Consider the following 21,939-nt stretch of genomic DNA (forward strand, 5'->3'; position numbering starts at 1 on the left):
GCAAAAAATTGCCCTGAAGCTGGAAATTCAAACACAATGCAACTTGTTTGAAAAAGATCTGTCATTTTTTTAGAAGTTATCATTGTACATAGGTTTCCACAGACATACACTCACATACAGATAGCATGCTCAAATCAACTTCTCTCAACGTTTTGATCATTAAAGAATCAGAATCTGAACTTAATTTAATAGCGAATTTTTGACTCTATCACTAAACTTTCATAAGACTCCAGACTATGTCTAAAATTCCCATATAGGCCTAGCAAAGTAAATCTGGCTGCAAACTCAAGGAGCAGATCAAAAGAAGCCACGTTTATGGTTATTATGAAAAGGAAGAGGGAAAACCATTAAAAGCTTTGTGCCATATGACAAAAATAAAGTTCCTTAAAATTTGACAGATTTAATAAAGAAAACTCAAAAAAGATCCAACAAGAACCAAGGTGCAAAGAATGGGTTGCCTTTAAGACAAGCCGATAATAACCAAAAATCAAGTCCAAGATGCAAAGTCCAAAGTAGCATTCATTAACTATAGTAGACATAGTAGGTACTCATAGTGACCTGACATGGACCCTATCTGCCTGCCTTTTAATTTCTTGCCACTCCCCCCCTTCAAATAGCCTTCTGACAAAAGAGAGAGAGGGCATTTGCTAGATGTCATTAGCAACAGACCTGGAAATATGTGTGGCTTTCAAGACTGAGTCAAGAACAGAGAGTTTTCTGAATAGACTGTAAATTGTGATAAAAAACAGAGGGGTTAACTGTTATTGCAGTTAAACAAGAATTGCTAATAGCTGTTAACATGAGCATAATAACTCAACTGGGGCCAAAAAGTTATAAGTTGTTACAAGAAATTTAGAATCTAAAGCACCAAAATGACAATTGTTCAAACTTCAAATCTGTAGTCTCAGACAAAGGATTAACAGTGCCATGCGGGAGTTTATAAGCAAGTGTTGATGATGCTGCCTCCCATTAACTACCCACTGAAATTCTAAATGGTGGTGTGACATACTTAAGACTGCAGAATAATACTGTAATAATAATAATAATAATAATAATAATAATAATAATATGGCTCATTTCATACATACTGTAGATTTGCTCAATGTACTTTGCAGAAAAAATTGTAATATAAATGACCATTAATATATAATGATAAAAGAGGATACTAGGATGATGATACAACAACAACAATAATAGTATTAATAATAATAATGAAAAATGAAGTAATACAAATCAGAAAAGTATACAGAATAAATGAGAAGTAGCTAAAGTCATTATTGACTTTTCCTACTCTGTTTTTTTTTTTAATTTTTATTTTGAACAAAGTCTATGGCTGTGGTCAAATGACAAGGAGAGAAAAACAAAAACTCCAGTAATTGTGAAAAAAATAAACCTCTGACAGCCAGGTCTTCAGTATATTAAAACTCAAATGTTTTGTTGAACTGGACCAAATGACTCACTAGCCCCTTCTGGGCATTCTACTTTTTCATTAACTATGTTGCTCTCAATCATGACAACATCAAGCTCTGGTGATGAAGGATTGGCTATACTAGTATCGCACTTCTGGAGCAGGTCATGTTTCATAGGTTTAATTGCGTTATTTTATGTAAGTCAAAGGCAAAACTTTAGCTTTTTTGATCGCTTGTCCCTGCCATTACACCTTTACATAAACACATGACAAGAGTTTAAAACCTTGAATGGCAAGTTTGCAATACCTATTTTCATTTCATTAGGCTATTTTTTTTGATTAAAGATTGTGTTTTTGCAGTCACAAATCTTTGATTTGGATAACTTGATGTTAATATTTTTGAGAATTCCTTTAAATAACTACTGAAACGACTGCATAATGTCTGACAATTAAATTATTGGTTGTTAATAGACACTCATTCACTGAAATGTAACAGTTTTTGAGATGTACTACTCTCATTGTCAAAGAGCTTCATACAACTTTGTTACAACCTTTGAAGATTTGGTTAGATGGTGAAGATACTGTTCAGGTCTCGGTTCACATTTGGAGATGTGGATGTAGAGGACAGATTGTTTTAACTTGTTCAGCAGACTATTGACTGAAGAATATTCTTTAAAAATGAAAAGGAAAGTATGGCAAAGACCCATGAACCAGAATCAGCATTCTTGATGTTGAGCTACATTTACCTGTACATGGTCCTATATTACAGTTAGTTTTGAAAGTTACTGTACAGAGAAATTTGAAAGGATTAACACAAGCAAATGTGAAGTGCTAGTATGTAATACAAAGTAGGAAATGCTATACCACCAAAATTTGCTAATTCTATATTTTGATAACACATGCATATTATAAAATTGCGTGTCCAGATACGGGAGACTTGAAATAAGAGTTTACACTTCTGTAAACCATATATAATTGTATGCCAGATTACAACGGCACAGTGCAGTTCCTATAGAATTTCACCGTTTCACCAGCTTAACATTATACACTAGTGCTACATACTTGCAATACTACAATTGTCTAGACACATTTATGCAGATCTTGGAAGAGAAGGGGTGCTGCATGCCAGGAATAATTAGTAAACTAACTGGATCATTAGACAATGTAGCCTTTATTTCTTACAGGTTTATTCTTTATATATCCACAGTGTTTAAATCTGTTTGTGAAAACACTGAAAGAAAGCCTTTACTCAGAGTACAAATGGAATATAGACAGGCACTGGAGTTGAGAAGCTGACGCCACCCTTTCTCCTTTTGTGTAATCTAGGAGAACAATTTCTTAAATTTAAGCAAGAACGAAGTTGTGTCATGACTACAGGGTTTCACAATCCTGGTCCTGGGGAAAACCATGGGTGCAGCTTTTGAATCCAACCACTTTCTTGAATAGAGGTTATTTCTCTACTTTGATTCTGCAGATTCAGAAGTATCATTTAGTCTATTTTACTTTAATTTGTTCAGATTAAAAGAACAAATAGTCTCCTTCATCAAGCCGGCTCAGCAGCTGAAGCAAGCGCATTATGGAGGAGAGATGACAGAAAGCGAGCACACTGCCAGGTCAGCATCCAGTTTTAAATGTTCCACACATCAACCATCAGGCGACAGACATGTTACGTGGTGAGCCTGCGAACTTGCAGTTAAAGCAGCAGCGGACAACCAATTCCTGCCTGTTTTAAAAGACTGTTAACGCACAGTGTGGTTGATTGGGGGGGAGGGGGGGGGGGGTGCCAGAGTCATATTTTAATATAATACTGTATACTTATATGTGCATGTATACTGTACATATAAGAATTTCTTTCTTACTGAATTTCCACTTCTGACAACTTATTTCATCATCCTATGGCACCAGCCTAAGAGTATTGTGAGCTTCCAAAGGTTAAGTCTCAGCCACAGTTACAACTTCTTTCTGTCAACTACGAAACATTGCCAGCCTTTACTCCTAACTCTACAACTCAGATTAGGAAACAGCAAGTCATTGACTCACTACTGGACTTCTCTTTTTAATGTGCACCTTCTGCAAAGTGATAACATATCCTGGATATTTTTGCCTGATTTCTGACTCAGATCACACTCATCAATTACATCTCATGTCAATTAACTTGACTAAATTTGTTTCTGCCCAACAAAGAACTACTTTTGTCTGCCGCTGTATTTTAAAGTCATTTGTCTATTCATTGTCAGACCTAATTTTCCTAAGAATTGCCCAGAGCCAGAATACACCCAAAGTATACAACAGCCACACATGAGCAAAAATAGAACTAAATTTCTGAAAAATAACTCAAATAAAAGTAAACTTTGCCTATGAGAAAACTACTCAATAGAAGTTTTAAAGTGTTGAATATTAACTGTACAAGTAAATGTTGAATCTCTCACCATTTTATATCTATCCATTAATTCTATTATCAAAGCCCACTTATCTGGAGTGGGGTTTTGGGTAGGCTAGCATTTGTTCTAGCATCATCAGACATAAGGGAGGAAACGCCCTACTCAGGGCACAAAGCTATTTTAAGGTGCACAGACACACACATATTAGGGGCCAGTTTAGCATCACTGGTAAATCTAACCTGTATGTCTTTGAACCATGAGAGGAGTACCTGCAGGAAACCCATGAAGACTTGGGGACAACATACAAACTTGATTTGAATCCCAGTCTCCAAAACCACTGCACTATCATGCCACCCTCTCTTTATATATAATCAAAAAAAGTTCTTACAAAATTAGACTGTCTTCTCTTTGCATGTAATTTTTATTGCAATCAATAAGGAACGAGTCAAGGGACTGCAACTTGAAGCAGTGACATTCGGAATGAGCGGACATCTTAATGATTGTATCAGCGTGCCTTAAAATTGTGATGTCATTTAATCTAAAACGTGAACCCCCTGCTCCTCACTGGGAGTTGGTGTAGGATGCTTCATTACTTCTTCTAATGTCTTACTCTGTGGTAGGACCAATTCTTAACCTAGTCAAACTTTTAGTGCAATTCCTGGGAATAATTCTGAGACTTTTGATAAATACTGGCAACATTCCTCTCCTTTGGTCTCATTTTGAAGCCGTAAACAAGTCACTTAACCTCACTTTGCTCTAATTGTAGAAACTGTACTCAAATGTTATGCTGTATCCTGATCCTGCTAGTCTAACTTGAATGAAGAATTAACTGAAAATACAATATATATAATTGTATAAATTAAATATAATAATAACTTGCAAAGAAATTTTGTACAATTCCCAGGGTGCTGGCGCATGCTCCAACAGCATCATGGAAAGAGATGGGAGACATCCCTGAATGGGACATCCACCTGAATCAATCAGCTAAACCTTTACAGTGATCACCATCACAAGGTTACATGAAAAAGAAGACACACTGTAGCAGAAATAAAGTACATTTTTAAAATGGTGAGATATATCATTAGTCACAAGTAAAAAAAGTTTATAGTAGAACTTTCAAAAATGGAATCAAAAGTACATAAATATACAGTAGGAGTCATTTGATAATATGATTCAACAGCAAAAAAGAGGGGAGTGAACATCATGTGTAGCAAATCCATTAAAGTGTACTCTGCAAGAAGGAAATTGATCAAAAATAAATAAAAGAAAATGTCCTGACATTCCAAGGATAATTATAGAGTCAATTAACTATAAGGCAGGTGGGCCTTGTCACACACGTGCGAGTAGAAGGACGTTGTATGGACCAAGCAAAGGTAATTCCACGCCAGGCCAGGGGGTGGCGGGGTGCACAAAACCTTCTCCTGTTATCTCTACAGACACGGGAAAACCTGTCAGATTCAGAGCTGATGACGTCACTTCTGGTGCTCAGCATGACGTCACCTCTGGCGCACAGACTGACGTCGGAAGAACATCACTTCCCGTTCCCCTACATCACTTCCGGTTCGTACACATCACTTCCAGTCTGCTCCCTTAAAGCCGACATCTTTGCAAACCCTCACCAGTTCTGTTTTGGACTCAGTATTGTGAACATCTCTGTGCTATTCAAACCCCTTTTGCAGCCAGGAATATTATACGGGTGGCTGCCCCAAACCTTTTTAAGTGTGTTTATTTTCACAGCCTAATAAAATGGACACTTGTTTAAAGGTAAAACACAGTAGAAAATTAACTTTAAAATGAAATAGGCATATGAGACACTCAGTGATGTGATCCCAGGACACCCTTCCTCTCCTCACTTCTTACTGTTTTATTCTAACCCATTACTATCGTCTCCAACAAGTTATGCAGGTTGGAATAACAATGCCTGGATTCTTAATGCTATACCAAATTATGGCTTTGTTGAAAATGAATTCCAATAAGAGATTTGCTGAGGAGGTTGTAATCAGAGATGGAAGACCAGAAATTCATCAGATGAAAGAGGTGTTTTAAAACTATTAATTACAGGACTGCTCTGAGAACAGACATGGGTGTGCCCACCATGACTCCTGGCCTGGCTCCTGGTAGTTATTTCTGCAACAACAAAGTGACTCCAACAAATTTAACTCTAAAAGCATCTTACTTGGATGCCATATGGCTTGAGAGTAGTGCAGGTACATGTATAAGAAGAAAGTTTTGGGCTCATTCTGAAAGTTCATGTTTTTGTGTGGCTTGCAGCACCAAGCTAAGTGAGCTAGGTTACATGTTTACTTTCACAGAGTTTCTCAGTCAAAGCCTCTGATTTTTATAGTATTTGATTTTCAGTTCATGGTTGTGGGAAGCCACTGACCATCCTGGTGGTACTGTACACAAGACGTAAAAAAAAAAAATCCTGAAGGGAGTTCTAGTCCATCACAGGGCAAAATTACACACCCATAATCCCTTGCATCAGGCCAATTTACTGTAACTGTAATTATTTCCTATCATATGTGTAGGAAGGCATATACAGGATCAAAGAACCATTTAACACTAAACTATACTTTCTGCTTCAAAGTTATTCCATACATGGGAGTTTATGACATACATCAATCTTTTTCACAGACAACATCAGAATAAGGTGTTTTACAATAAACACAGGAATACATTCTAATTAAGGTAAAATCAAGCATTAGATTCATAAGGTAACAAGGATTGCACAAGTGGCCCTGTTCAAGACACCCTGGTCTCCAGGTTACAAAAACGACATTGCAGAAAAAGATCAGAGAAGAGCGACTGGGTTGATTTTATGAGTACAAGGGATGAGTTATGAGGAAAGATTTCAGTTTAAGCAAAAATAAATTATTGAAGTGTTTAAAATTATAAAGGGGATTACTACAGTGCATCAATATTGTTACTTTAAAATGAGGACACGGGGATACAGTTGGAAACTTGTTAAATGTAAATTTCACTCAAACATTAGGAGGTTTTCCTTCACAAAGAGAACCATAGACACATGGAATAAGCTGCCAAGTAGTGTGGCAGACCGTAAAACTTTAGAGGCCTTCAAAACTAAACTTGATGTTATTTTGGAAGAATTAAGTGGATAGAATTTTTTGGGCTGAATGGCCTGTTCTTGCCTACATTGTTCTAATGTTCTTATCTCTGTCTTTCAGCATCTGGATTCTCACCAATCTTTAGGTATGCCTTGATAGCCTGTCCATGGAAATCATGATTACAATTGGAGATAAGATGCACCCTTGGTGCAGTCCAACACCCACCCTAAACAGTCTTGTCTTAACACAAATGGGAACATAACTTACTCCCCACAACATCAGGGATAAAATGAAGAGAAATAGCGACTTTCAAACCCCCATGCTCTTGAAGACCCTTTTATAAGACATTAAAAGGTACACAGCCATAGACTTCTTTCAAGTCTGCAATGCACATATAAAGTTTCATTATCATAAATATTAAATTATGACCAATTTGCAATGAAATGGAGTAAAACAAAAAAAATCTGAAAGAGAAATTCCTGCATTCCTAAAGAAACTAAATCTCAATGGAGTCCAAAGCCTGTTGTCGCAAACACTCTGCTTCCTGGAGTCACATACTGAAGTCCATAAATAAACAGTATAAACTGTAGTATCTACTCCTTGGTTATTCAGTTTTGTGTAACAGGAAGGTGGTTTCTATCCCAGCGGCATCAGACACAAGGTAAGAACCAACCCTGGACAGGGCACCAGTTCATAGGACACACATACACACACCAACATGGGGCCAGTTTATAGCAGGCAATTAACATAAGATGTGCATCTGTGGGATGTGGGAGGGAAACTGGAGTCCACAGAATACTCACAAGGACACAGGGACAGCATACATACTCCAAATAGGCAGTGCCTAGACTTTGAATCGAGTACTATAGAGTTGTGCTACAGCAGGACTAACTGCTCCTCCTCCACACTGACATTTATCACTTACATGTGTATCCTGCTTCTAGAGTACATGAGACTTAAAAAAATGACAAACTTCTATCAGTCCTTTTCACCATGAGCACTCTCATAAGGCGGGTTGTAAGAAAATTCAAAATGCAATGTAAAAAAGCACAAACAGGAACATGAGGAAGTAAAAATGAAGTCTACTGAAATAAAAAATGAAACCTGAAGTCTGGTTAATAAATTACACAGATGGGAAGTTACTGACCACTGACAAAAGGAGGCTGGGACAGGAACAAGAATAAAGGAACACTAGACTCCCTGGCCCCAGCACACCCACTTTCATTCCTTTCCTCATCAAAATGAGAGAAGTTCTCATTTCTAAAAAAAGAAAAAAGTTAATATAACAACTTGACTAGTTTCTTCTCTGTGATTATTTATGAGTCCTTGACTGTTTAAAGGCACTATTCATATAATTTATCCTTTCTGAGGATCTTCATATAAGTTCCATATCAAACGCAGGGTGCACACTTGCCCATTATCCAGTCGATAACCCGCATATACTTCACTGGCAATAATAAAACCACTTAACTCATCTTTATTTTAGGTTACACCTTTCACAACTAGCATCATCTCTTGGCAGTTTACAATGTCCGACCTATAACTTTTGGGAGGGCACATGCCTGGTGTGTATTGTCAAGCCAAGTATTTAATCTACCGAGTCTTGGCTGGGTTGAAGATAGGCCACCCAAACTAGTATTAGTGAGTAGAAGGTGGATTGAGTGAGTTTATCAGATCAAAATTAACACAGATACATTTCTGACATAAGTACAGTATAAATAAGAGTATAAATTAAAAAGTAAAGACAATTTGAAAATTACACAATTACCACAAAGGATAGAAGGTGACACAATACAACACATTCGCAATGGCTTATGGGTAGTTCAAACATGCATGGCACAGCAGTCTGCCTAGTTAAAGCCAAGGTCAAATAAACATGGATGCTTCATTGCAGGGTTGTACTGTTGTTGAACAATGCACCATAGTGAGATTTCTTTGGACAGAGGGAGTGTTGAAATTCACCAAAGGATGTTGGCTTGTGCAGATCAGTAAGCTTTTCAGGTACACATTTGGCAAACTCTTTCTAGTACCCCAAGTCATCATGGCATGTGTAGCTCCATAGCTGATATCCAAATGTACAGCAACAGCAGACAACATAATCTGTTCTTCTTTTCTGATAAAGTAAATTCATATGTTGATGTGGGCTTCTGTGCAAGATGTTGATGGTCGACCAGATCAAGCTTCGTTAGCTATACTTGTTCTTCCTGCTTTAAATTTGTATGCCCATTGATAAGCTTTTTGTTGTGTAGAGAGTTGAAGAAAAAAAAAGTAAATTCAGAAATAAATTAAAAAAAGGATGACAGAGTAAAAGAGACTTAAAAGGTTAAAATGAGACAGACAGAAAAGAAGCACCCCTATTCATCCTGCTTATTTATTTTAAGGATTTTGTTTGATTTCATTATGGCTTAAATGAGTTAAGTGCTATTCCACCTCCAGGTCGTTAGATGGTCTCTCTTTGCTCAGGCAGCATAGAGCAGAGTAAAGCAAATAGAGGAAGAATAAATCCTCATGTGTGAAGCTGACACCTCAATGCGTGTGCTCTCTTTATCACAGTTCTAAACACTGACTGGATGGAAGAACAGCAGCTCTTTGACTCTGAATATTTCAAGGGTAACAGTTGCATCATGCTGTTTTCACTTGTGTTCTGAGCAAACATCCTTCAGTGAATTTCAGCAGGTTTCACTCCCTCTGCCCAAAGAAATCTCACAAATGTATATTGTTGAACATTTGTGGTAATCCCACAATGGGAAGTGTATGTTCCATGTTCATTTGACCTTGGCTTCAACAAGACTAATGACAGAGTGCTGCACTGTACATGTTCAAACTGTCCATAAGACATCACAAACATGTTGTATTGCATCAACTTTTATTCACTGCAGTTACCACACGATTTTCAAATTACCTTTACCTTTTGATTAGCCCTTTCATATTTTATTGCAACTTTTCCTAGTGCCAAGAAGATGAATGATGAAGCTCAGAATTGCCTTTGTCCAGCAGTAGTCTCCATGTTTTCTCTGGCCTCATGTCTTTAAGTCCCAGGATGCACCTGGTTGTTCTCCTCTGCACAGCTTCATGTAATTCTGTATCTTTCTTATCACTTGGTGACCAGAAGTGCACACAATATTCTATATGTGGTCTCATTAGTGCATTATACAGTCTAAACATAACGTTCCTCATATACAGTAGAGTGAATGTTATGAGTGCTAAGTGCCTAGGGGTGTAAGTGGGTTACAGAGGAAGTAAAATTAGATTTTTTATCTGTGTGCATCCTAATGCTAAAGAGCAGACTTAAAGGTTATTCTCAGTTATCTACACACTCTTACTGCATATTGGCCCACATTTCTCTATACTCAAAGCTCGGTGGTCTTAAACTAGTAGCATAAAACTGTAAACACATGTCCTGCAATTTATAATCATTTTAATACCCTAAAACACTTTTGGAATATACTTCAAACAGTGCTCAAACTCTAAGCAAAAGTGTCATTAAAAAGTTTTGCAGGGATGAAACACTGAGCTCCACAGAGCAAACACTACAGAGCTTTTCACAACAATTCTCTACCACTGTCATCGATGATATTGCAGTAAGAGACATGAGTCTGAAGTAAAAAAAAAAAACATTTATAGGAAGGTGGTGGTAGATGGGATCCAATCCATGACCTTCAGCCTAACAACATACATGGCCAAATATTTGCAAGTATTGAAACCACAAGGTTACCGACACCCCACTATATACTATTCACAATACATTGCACCTTTAGAATGTACAGTAGATATAGATATATACAGTATATATATGTTCCTGGGTGCGCTACACTCCAGCCACTTTGCATCTCTGCCGCTTGCGTTGTCAAGGGGGGGTATGGGCTGAATGCACGCTGAGGGAATGCGGTCTGATCAACTGCTGTCTTTCTGCTGCCGAGCTGCATGATCTGCTTGTCGCGCTGCTTGTCGATCATTTAAAAGCCTGTACAGCAGCTGTCCTTTTATCTCACTGTCTTGTCTCGTATGACGTTAAAGTGACTCTCGCGGGACGTCAAATTGTCTTCCGAGAAGATTACGTAGCGTCTCCTTCCAAGCCTTCCAAGATTTTTTTTTATAATAGACAGATATATATATATAATTCTTTATTTTTCTGTGTGACTTATATTTATTATCCTTGCATCAGTAACAATCATCCATCCATCCATTAGGGTCACGGGGGTCTGCTGGAGCCAATCCCAGACAAAACAGGGCACAAGGCAGGAAACAAACCCCGGGCGTGGCTCCAATGCACCGCAGGGCACACACACCCACACACTCGGAACAATTTAGAATCGCTAATGCAACTAACTTGCATGTCTTTGGATTGTGGGAGGAAACCGGAACACCCGGATGGAACCCACACAGACATGGGGAGAACATGCAAACTCAGGAAGCGAACCCGGATCTCCTAACTGTGAGGCAGCAATGCTACCCACTGCGCCACGGTGCCGAGTAACAATCATAAACATGAAAACTGTTTATTCAATTTATTAGTGCAGTGTTGTTATGGATATTCATGTAATACAGAGCCGGTCAAACCAAAGCTGGCAACAAATCCATTAGGCAACATTGTTACAGCCTAGGGTGTAGTTATCTTAAGGGTCATAGGATTATGTTAATAATGTCCATGTTATGTACCAAAGGGATACCGTTTGTGTTTCTAAAGGCATGTGCACCCTGTTTAACTCTGATGATACTGAGTAAGCACTGTTATGCGCTGGGTGCCATTTATGAAATAAAAGTACACACACTCCATACACCAAGGGACGCACACTCATTAAAGTCCACAGTATATGCACAAAAGGATACCATATGTGCCATTGAAAGGGTACATGCTCTGGACACTGATATGGACCCCCTCCACAGGTTTTCAAGGTCTAATAATACCAACTACCCACTATAGACAATGAGGGGTGACGTCCATGACATCCATCAAGCCCACCTAGGGCACCAAATGGGCTTTAACCAGCACTGATGCAGTGAGTGCAGAAAGTTTTCTGCAGATATACAATTCTGAGGCAGGTTTTTGTGATTTTGGACCTTGCTGTGCTGTTTTGCTCCCAGTATAGAAAGATTTTAAAAATGTGTAAACAGTTTTGAGAAATGTTTGAGAGCATATGCCAAGAAATGATAGTTTTCCTGAAATGTGTGTAAGCAACTAAATTATCTACGAACGCCTTTATTTGCCGTGCTCAATTGAGGTCATCTTCTTGAGGCGCTCCTTTATTTATGCGCGCATTTATTCGGTGCTCAATTGAGGTCACCCTTTTGAAGATCGCTTTTATTTATGTGCGCTTTTAATCGGCGCTCAATTGAGGTCATCCTTTTGAAGCTCGCTTTTATTTATGTGCGCTTTTAATCGCCGCGCCCAATTGAGGTCGCCCTTTTGAAGGTCGCCTTTATGTGCGCGCCCTTATTGACGGATACCCATTTGGGAGGAGCTGTAAGCAGCTGACCTGCACCAACCGCTTGTTAAACGTTGGCTTTCTAGAAATGTAAGTACCACTTGGAAATTGAAAAAAATGCAGGTTGTGGAATCTTTCTTTTTTCAAATGAGTAGGATGGAAGTTTCTGTAGCTTAGAAGGAGTTAGATGGTTGATAGAACAAATGATAGGCGTGGCTGCTTGCTTATAAACATTCTCATGGTGGAGAGAGAGAGAGAGAGGGAGGGAAGGAAGAGAAGAAGTCCACTCCCTGAGTAACCAGCTGACCTGAAGAGAGTACAAACACCCCCCACCTTCTGAAGCACTCATTTACAAACAGCAGAAGCATCCCAGACTGAGTTCACTTCCTCTGCAGCTCGCTGACACAGCAGCACAAAACTGCATTTAAAAGTGTGACAAGAGCAGAAATAGATACAACAAGGAAACCGCAGGACGCCAGACACCTCCAGGCAGCAGAGTGCTTGCCCCTGGCTAAAGGTTTGACCAGCTCACAACAGGTTAGTGTTTCGGGGTGCGTGTTTATGTTAGCATGGGGGCATATTTCTATAAATTGTCTGTACAAAGATAGATAGATCGATAGATAGATACTTTATTAATCCCAAGGGGAAATTCACATACTCCAGCAGCAGCATACTGATAAAAAACAGTATTAAATTAAAGTGTGATAAAAATGCAGGTATAACAGACTACCTTTGTATAATGTTAACATTTACCATCCCCCGGATGGAATTGAAGAGTCGCATAGTAAAAAGTACTAATAAAAAACCAGAACAATTTGGTGATGCTTTGAAGACATTTCAAATGCCACTTTAACTTTTTGGGGAGTGTAGAAAAGGAAACAGAAGTCAAGATCAGGTTTCAATCAGTCTAAATGGGAAATCTGAAATGTATATGTGCATTTTACTGAAAATCTGACCAAATATCTCTCCATTTATATGAGCGTGTGAGGGCGTGTGTATGCACACCTGTCAGAATGTCACCCTGTGGACATGTTCCTACTTGGGAAAATGCAAATCAGAGTTCCACATGTTTAGACCAGTGGTTCTCAAACTGTGGGGCGGGCCCCCCTAGGAGGGAGCAAAGTAACAAAAAGGGGACGCGAAGATGTGAAAAAAAGAAAACAAGAATCAAAAATATGAAAAATACATCTATTGAAACCAAAACAAATTAACTTAAACTACATTCTGATACTAGAAAAATAAATATAGAGTTAGATAAATGTCGATAAAAGTTAAGTAGGTATAATAAAATATGCATCTATGATATATCATTAATTTAAAAGGAACAAATTGGTTTTAGTGGGCTCCTTTCAAAAAAATGTTAGGGGGGCACGATTAAAACTGTTATGAAAACTCGAGTCACAAATACTTAAAGGTTGGGAAACGCTGGTTTAGCCTGCCCTCTCTGAAAGAGTTTTGTCTGAAATCCAAGATATAAATAAAGTGAGAATTAGCAGCAGGTCTTAACAGGATTGCAATGTGTTTGGAGAGGTGCAGTGATGAATGGAGCTGCTTTGACCCTGACCACTATGGCTGTCCTAAAAGGCTCACTTTAAAATTGAACAAACAGGTCAAACAACATTGTTAACTTGGGCTTCTCCCTGACTTTCAAACTTAGACCTAAATATTTGAAGACATTATGATATGACCAACTTTGAGCTTAGGAAGCATTTTCTTGTCTCCAGTTTTTTGTGTTCATAGTTTTCCTAATGCAGCACAGTTTGCTCTTCCATTTACCCTGCTTTAAAATTAAGGAGGTTTAGGTTCTCAGTATCTGGGTATTGGAGTGCGCTCAGATTTTCCAGGTCTGGGATCTTAGTCTTTAAATGTGAATTGTCTGTGACTTTGGGTGTACATAAAGGAATATACTTTGTGTGTGATTTTGTTTCCTCTATCTCTATTAATAGGTTGTCATTCTCTGTCTCCCAAGGGTTTGTCTATCAGTGGACGTTTCGAGTCTCAGTCTCTAGGTAAGGGTAACTGGGGTTCAAACAGTGTATGGGTTTAGGATCTCACTCTCTGTGAATGGGTTTGGCATCTCATTCTCAGTCAGGATTTGAGCAATACACTTATGCACAAAGTCTTGAGCATTAGGGCCGCTTTTGGAAAAAATGGTTTGCCAGGGCAAGCTGGCCCACTTGCTAGCTGTAATTACTTTGTAATAGTTATAAATTATTTTTTTGCTTTATTGTCCTTCAAAATTCACATATAAACTTTTTAAGATACTGCATATTGTGGAAGAATAATACAAAATTAAATACAATGTTAGTAGGATAGGCACATTTGCATGTCCATGGTGAGCTTATTGATGGCAGGGTTGTAGGAGGTCAGACCAAGTTGTGTGCATTGTCTGAGATGCTTGTCTGTGCGTATGTTGTGCCTCTGATTTTTAATGAGATTTATATTGATAATCATCACACTGATGTAGGTAGATACAAACATAATCAAAATGAGAGTGCAATTAGTGTACTGTTTGGTAGACTGCATCCAAATCGTGCATAGATACCCCTCACTGAGCTTGCCTTTGATCATGGTGAAGCCCTGTAACTGAATCAGTTCCAGCAGACGTGGCACCTTATCAATACTGGACTATACAATCTTGGCTTCGGCTTGGCATGTCCCAGTGGCCACAACAGTGAATGAATTTTGTAAAAATAAAAGCATTTTACTCTAGATTTTGAAAATCTAAAACCATATTTTGTAATTCTCAGTGAGAATGATAAGCAGTTTCTCAATTATAAAAAGTGTGGTCTTATTCACAGGATCAGCAACATCCTACAGAGTGGAAAATTTCAAAATCCTCCTTTTTAAATTAGTCAGAAACAAGTCCAAGTGTGCATGAAATGGTGTGACTTCAAGTACATCTCTAGTGCTTATGCTATGTCCATAGAGTTGCAGATTGAAATTGTATTGGTGGCTAGTGAGGTCACATAGTGGTTAGCCATGGCCTCTTGATCTCTCATGAAAGAATAAAACTCTTCTGCTGTAGGAATATTCTGGTTGATGCACAAATTTGGTTGCTCCATTATCACTAAAGAACTGATCCCTGCTCAGCCATTCAACATCATTATGCTGAAGGAGGTCTGCGTATACGGCTTTGTTGTCTTTCAGAAGCATTTAAAAAATGTGGTACTTCAAATTTGAAGTAGACCAAGTAGATAAAATTGACTATCATTGCATAGTTTCCTTCACAAAATACAGTTTAACGAATTCTACAGTGCAGTGTGTTGATTGTAGGATGTTCTGCTGCTAAATGTGATGTAAGACCTTTTTCTTGGCTGACCATTGACTGACCCTATCAGTAATGAGAGATTTTATTTTATTTTGCTGCAAACAATTATCTTCGAAACCCATTTTCATGGCAGCCAAAATTATGGTTGCATGAGTCTTCATGGGCTTAATGCACGCCTACTCCTCCTTGAAGACTTTACCTTCAGAGTATCTTACAAACACCAACAACTAGGCATTATCTGTATTATTTATTGGCTCATCAACTGAGATGGATATGTGATTGACTGATTTTATATTTGACAAAAGAACTGAGAAACAGTCCTAATACAAAATGTTGACCATACATATTACTGATGAGTCAAATGAAAGTACTTGTTTGACACAGTCAACAACCTTATATTGGTTTTCTAATTCTGCAAAAAAGCTCTTCCAAAATACTTGAAAAATGCAGTGTTTTCCATTTCTTAATCTATAAAAGACTTGCTATTTATATCTCACTCCCAGGCCCCACAAAATGAAGCAGCTATTGTCTTTTGCTGAGCGGTTTCTGTTGCTGTCTTATCTGGTTGTGTTATCAAGTAGGTAAGCACTGTGGAAGATAGCATGTTTAGTTTCATAGAAGTGTCTGATGTTCACACTCTTGTTAAATGAAACGATAGTTTGACAAATCAAACACAGTGGACAGACCTTTGAAGGGCTGGTCCTGGACTATATATGTCCACTCTAATCTTTGTCCGATAGGCTAACTGCAGTGAGTCCAGGTATTCTACCACACCATATAGTCCTGGTCCAGTCTCTCAAAGGTCTTCAATGGTATGAGACGTAAGTGCTACTGGACTTGTAGTCATTTGGTGAAGAGTATGCCTATTAGACACAATAGTGGAGGATGTAATTTTATATCTGCCCCACAAAGCTTAATCTCACTTGGATAAAGCTGGCATCACTGTGAGGATTATGTTTTTTGATTTCTCCAGTATCCTCAATATTATCCAGTCATCTCTGTTAAGGGCTAAGCTCAGAGATATGCAGGTGGATGAACTTATGGTGTCCTGAATAATGGATTATCTGTCAGGCAGACAGCAGCTTGTGAAGCTCAAGGACTGTGTCTCTAATGTGGATTTGAGCAACACTGGAGCACCACAAGAAACAGTCCTTTCTCCTTTCTCTTCAGTCTCTACACCTCAGAGTAAAAATATAACACAAGGTCATGTCACTTTCAGAAATTCTCAGCTGATTCTGCACATATCAACTCTGTGATGGCCTGTGCAATTTTTTTTTTTTTTTTTTGCTGTGGTATGCGGGGATGGTAACATCCATTTGGTGAGACCCACCGAATCATCAAAATGTTTAAAAGGGCAGGCTCAGTTATGGGGCACGTAGTAATGGAGATGAGAATGATAGTAAAACTGAGTGCCATTATGAAGAATGCGGTACATCCTCTCTGTGACACACTGACACTGAGGACTTTCAGGTAGCAAACTATTCAGCAGAAGTGAGTCAGAAAATGCTACTGGGGCTCTGTCTGTCTGTCTGTTTATTTAATATGCTTCTGTAAAAAGACAAATTTCCCCCTGAGGACAAATAAAGTTCTATTTCTCTGTTATAATTCTCTTTATTATAATAAAAAAATCTTGGAATGAGATGAGACTAATCCTGCAACGAGACATGACTTTTTGAAGAGACTTTTTGGAAGGATGTCCCACGAGATTGGGATATTTACAATGAGATTCTTTCAAGTCACACCCTACTTACAACTATTTTCAAACAAGACCATGGTCATTAGGTGCATTCCGGCACTTAACCTAGACAGACACCAATCCATTAAAGGGCTTACTTATGAACACACACACACACACACTTACAAAGATCCAGTTTAGAATCACCCATTCATCTAAATATGGCAGTGAGAAACGATGAAGTCAAATGAATTAATGCGAAAATTGTCGATCAGTTAAACGCCAAATTGATTAAATGTATATCAATAGACTATGCTGAAGCAGTTGGTGGTGATGTTGCGGAAGATGAAAACATCAAATTACAATATCCCATAAAATATCTACAAGCATTAACACCATCCGGTCTTCCACCGGCCGAATTACTGTTGAAAGAAGGATGTATTGTAATATTATTGCTTAATTTATGTATGAGTGATGGACTATGCACTGGAACAAGATTAGTTATATTAAAAATTGGCCGAACAATTCTAACATGTAAAATTTTAACAGGCAACAAGAAAGGTAATGTAGTATATATTCCGTAAATAACATTAGACACAAAAGGAGATCTTGATATGCCATTTGTATTATAACGTTTACAGTTTTCTGTGAGAATAGCTTTTGCTATGACAAGTAACAAATCACAGGGACAAACATTCGAAAAAGTTGGTTTATTTATTAGAGAGAAAGAAACGATATTCACTCACAGGCTGTTATATGTTGCGTTGTCACAATGTAAATCCAAACACGGAATCAAAATTCAATGTGATCTTAAAGAAAAGTTAATTTCAAATATTGTTTTCACTGAAGTTTTAAAGTAAAAGTGAAAATAATGCATACGTAACAATTCCCATGAAAATAAAAATCTCTTTAAATTGTATATCCAGTTAACCAAATCCAGGGGTAGCCTATTAAATTGTTAAATAAAAGTAAATTAATCCATCCAATTAAGATTAAATTGTCAGGTTTCACTTGCTACCGTTCTGCTTTTGCTGATCACCATAGCTGCTAACCCTAACTGAGATATTAATTAATAGTTGGCTTTCACCCAGAAACAGGACCACAAGCAGGGCTGTCTGACTCATCAGTAGAGTAGAAATGTTATCTGAGGACTATGATCTATGTTAAAAGTATTTTATATGTGCGTGCTATTTGAAAACAGTTTATACTTTGCTACCTGCAGTGTTAAGATTTTAGTAAGTAATTTAACAAAAAAAAAAGAGAAAACATTTATTGGCAGACCATTTCAAATGTTTTCCTGCCAGCAGGCCAAGCTTTGGGTAACAGAAGTGTAAGTGATCAGTCTCCCTGCAATGGATGAGTCACTGCAAATTTAGAGTCTTGGGCATCATAAGCATATTTGCATTGCCAGTCAGGATGTGCTAGTTAGGGGTTTTAGACTAAGATGGAAGCAGTGGATAAGCTCGGGCTAGGGTCTCAGCCAGGCCAAAGTGTTAAAACAGTGCTGTCTTGCAAACTCCTTCCCATCCATGTATCTGTTTGAAGCATGGATTGATACATACTTCATAACACAATACTATCACAATGTAGTATATACTGTATTTGGAACAACAGACAAAATAATAAATATTATATTTGGAAAAAATGAAAAAGAACACCCAAAATGGGCATGAAAACAATAAAAAGGTATAAATTCTTCACTTCTCCCTTAGGACCCAGCCAACAAAAAACTATTTTTCAAGAGTTTTGCTATTGCTTTATCACTCCCCTTTCAGGTTTCTTTAAATACCTTGGCAGTTTCAAATCAGTCCTGTAAGCTAAAATACACCTGTCCTTTTTAACTAAACACACACACTGTGCAAACAAAAAGAGGCATTTAACAGACATTACATTGTACCTGTAAACCACACCTTTATGATATCCTTGACATTAACAATATTTTACAAAATGAAAATCGGTATATGCACAACACAATATGTGAAAATTAGAAAAACGCTCAGTTACATCAAAATGCACATGTGCTGTTTTGATTCTGCAGTGTGGTGAAACAGTGCAAATTGAAGTTCTGAGAAATTTGAAAATATTTCAGTTTTTTAAAGGCAGTATGTACTTTAGACATATGATGTATACAGGTTCTATTTAACTCTAGTTTTGAATTATTATTTCCAGATGTTAAAAAATATAGTTGTGTGAAAATGCTGCCCTGGACAAAGTAACACCTGAAGTGATTGCCTTGTCACCTCACCTAACACACTGGCCTTGAATCTCAGTCTCTAGATACTGTATGTAGGATCAAACTATATTCCAGCATTCTTTGTCTATGGGAGTCTTTGGAGTTACCACTTCTGATGTCTAACATTCTACTTCATTGTGTGCATCTGAATTTCAAAATCTCAGGAGGAACATGAAGTCGCTGTTGATTTGTTTCTCAGGCTGCACAAAGTGCAATCAAAGATGACACATTTTTTCATAAAAAATAAAAAGCCAATTAATCACATATCACAGCACTCAAAATGCAATGCACCTATAAAATGCTATTTCTGACTGGTCACAATGTTGTTTTTTTCAATTATATTATTGAATCAAATGACGGGTCGATGCTACATCACAATGTGTGTGGGTTTGGAGTCAAGGTCTCTTGGTGTGAATTTAAGATTCTCTCTTTTTATGTGTACAGGTTTGTCATTTCATTCTCTGGCAGAAGACTTGCAGTGTCATTCTGCATGAGTAGCTCTGGAGTCTGCATGCTAGTTTAAGGTTCTCTACCTTTATATGTGTGTGGGTTTGAGGTCTCAGTTTCCAAGAGCTAATTTGGGTTTTCCTTCTCAATGTGTAGTGGTTAAGGCTCCCAGTCTCTACTAATGTGTTTAACACTCTCATCCTTTCTATGTGGTTTGGGGTCTTGATCCCTTTTAAATTTGATTGCATTCTCAGTCCCTAGCTATGAATGCATATTCAGTATTGGTGTGCAGATTTGGAGTATAGTATCCCTATGACTGGTTTAAATTTTTTTTTCCCTTTATGTGTTTAAGTTGGATTTCTCCATCTCTAGAGTAGACTTAAGTTCTCCATGTGCAAGACTGGGGTTCTCATTCTCAGTCTTCATTTTGGGATATATGGTGAGTGTATTCAGGGTCCTTTTAATCTATAAGAGTCTTCTGTGTGTGTATTAACATTCACAGTCTCTGTGTATGACTGTTAATATCTATGTTGGAAATTATGGCCTGTTCTTCGTTTTGCATAGGTTTAAGGTTTTTAGTCTTTTAGTCAGAGTTTGAAACCCATAGGACCTGAATATAAAGTAAGCATTTGTGCCTCCCAGATAGTATCATATCTGGGAGGCACAAGATAGTATCATATCTCTGCATAAAAAAATGAAGCACTGCACTTTAAAACACAAGATTGCTGCTTCAGGTCTTCTCACTGTGTGACCCTGAGTCACTCAACCTACCTGTGCTCTATTTAAAAACAAACATCTACAAACAGTTGTAGTGAACCCTGATCTTGCTAGTCTTTTCAGATAAAGGTATCAGAAAAATATATTTTAAAAATAATAATATATGTTATACATGTTCCACGCTACCTCAAATTGGGACCCGAGTTCTGCTGTGCAGCGGGCGACGCCTCAGCACCACACAAGTTCCGATCCCCAACAGGCCTGACCTCACTGGTTCTCTGACAGTTTTGACAGCAGCATTCATTTCTCTGGTGACTCTTCCTATGAAGTCAGTAGACAAATTGGTAAAGCATGGGGGGGTCATGATTTTACTGGAAAGGTGTGTGTGGCGCTCCTAATATCTATGCAAAAGGATGAAGGTCCAAGTCTTTAGAGTCCTGGTGTTATCCTGTGACCTGAGACAAAGACTAGACTCATTTGGTACTGTGTCTCTTTGGAGAATCCTTGGGTACTGCTGGTTTGAATTTGTGTCGAATGAGTGGATGCTCATGGAGTCCTGAATGAGGCACATTACCTGCATTTTGAGGGAGTGTTAGTCACGGCACTATAGCCATGCGGCGTGATTCCCCGAGGCTGTTCCAGCTCGCAGGATCCTCACTGTTGAGGACCCGAGCGGCTGAACCAGGCCAAAGGGATGCCCATGTAACATCTGGCTGTGGCAGATAGATGGTCATTTCCAGAGGGTGGGACTGAACTGCGTGTCTGTCTGGAGGGTTGCCAACCAGGATCCTGAGCTGTTTTGCCATGTAGTGGGTGTGGCAGTATGCTCTATTAGTGCATGCTCCTCAACCTATCCTGTTATACTCACTAATCATAGCACTGGAGAGTGGTGGCGTGTGCATGTTGATCAGCACATACAAGTAAACATTTTATTGTACCCTTTCCAAGTCATAATATTGACCCCATTAACCTATGATAGGATGGCACAGTGATGAATGCTGTCTTCTATGGCTCTAGAATTTGGGTTTATTGATTGGCTGGTCACTTTCAACAAGGAGTTTGCAAACATTCCCTGTGCCTGTGTAGATTTTCTCTGAGTGCTTGTATTTATTTCTGCATGTGAAAGACACACAGGTTTGGTCGACTTTCATTTGTAATTTGTTCTAAGTGTGATTTTGGGTATATACATGAGTGTGCCCTGAACTGGACTGAAAGATGGATTCATGCATTGTGCTGGTCTTCACAAACCTATATTGGAAAACAGTCATGGCAATTGATGGATTTATGGGAAATGCACAAGACATCTTTAGATCTGA

The 21,939-nt window shown here is 38.2% G+C and overlaps 1 protein-coding gene across 2 annotated transcripts in view; it reads left to right on the forward strand.

Annotated features, from left to right (window-relative positions):
* Positions 1 to 12,612: 12,612 nt before the first annotated feature.
* The window catches only part of LOC114648756 (polyunsaturated fatty acid 5-lipoxygenase-like), a 40,632-nt gene continuing 31,305 nt past the window's right edge, over positions 12,613 to 21,939 (forward strand). The window contains exon 1 of one of the 2 annotated variants that reach the window (XM_028797982.2): positions 12,613 to 12,817. The gene's annotated coding sequence lies outside the window, so the exon portion shown is untranslated. Of the gene's footprint in view, positions 12,818 to 14,268; positions 14,290 to 21,939 lie in introns of those variants that run through there. The other variant, XM_051924144.1, reaches the window with a different exon arrangement.

This window comes from Erpetoichthys calabaricus, chromosome 3, assembly GCF_900747795.2.
Source record: "Erpetoichthys calabaricus chromosome 3, fErpCal1.3, whole genome shotgun sequence".
Classification (NCBI taxonomy): domain Eukaryota; kingdom Metazoa; phylum Chordata; class Cladistia; order Polypteriformes; family Polypteridae; genus Erpetoichthys; species Erpetoichthys calabaricus.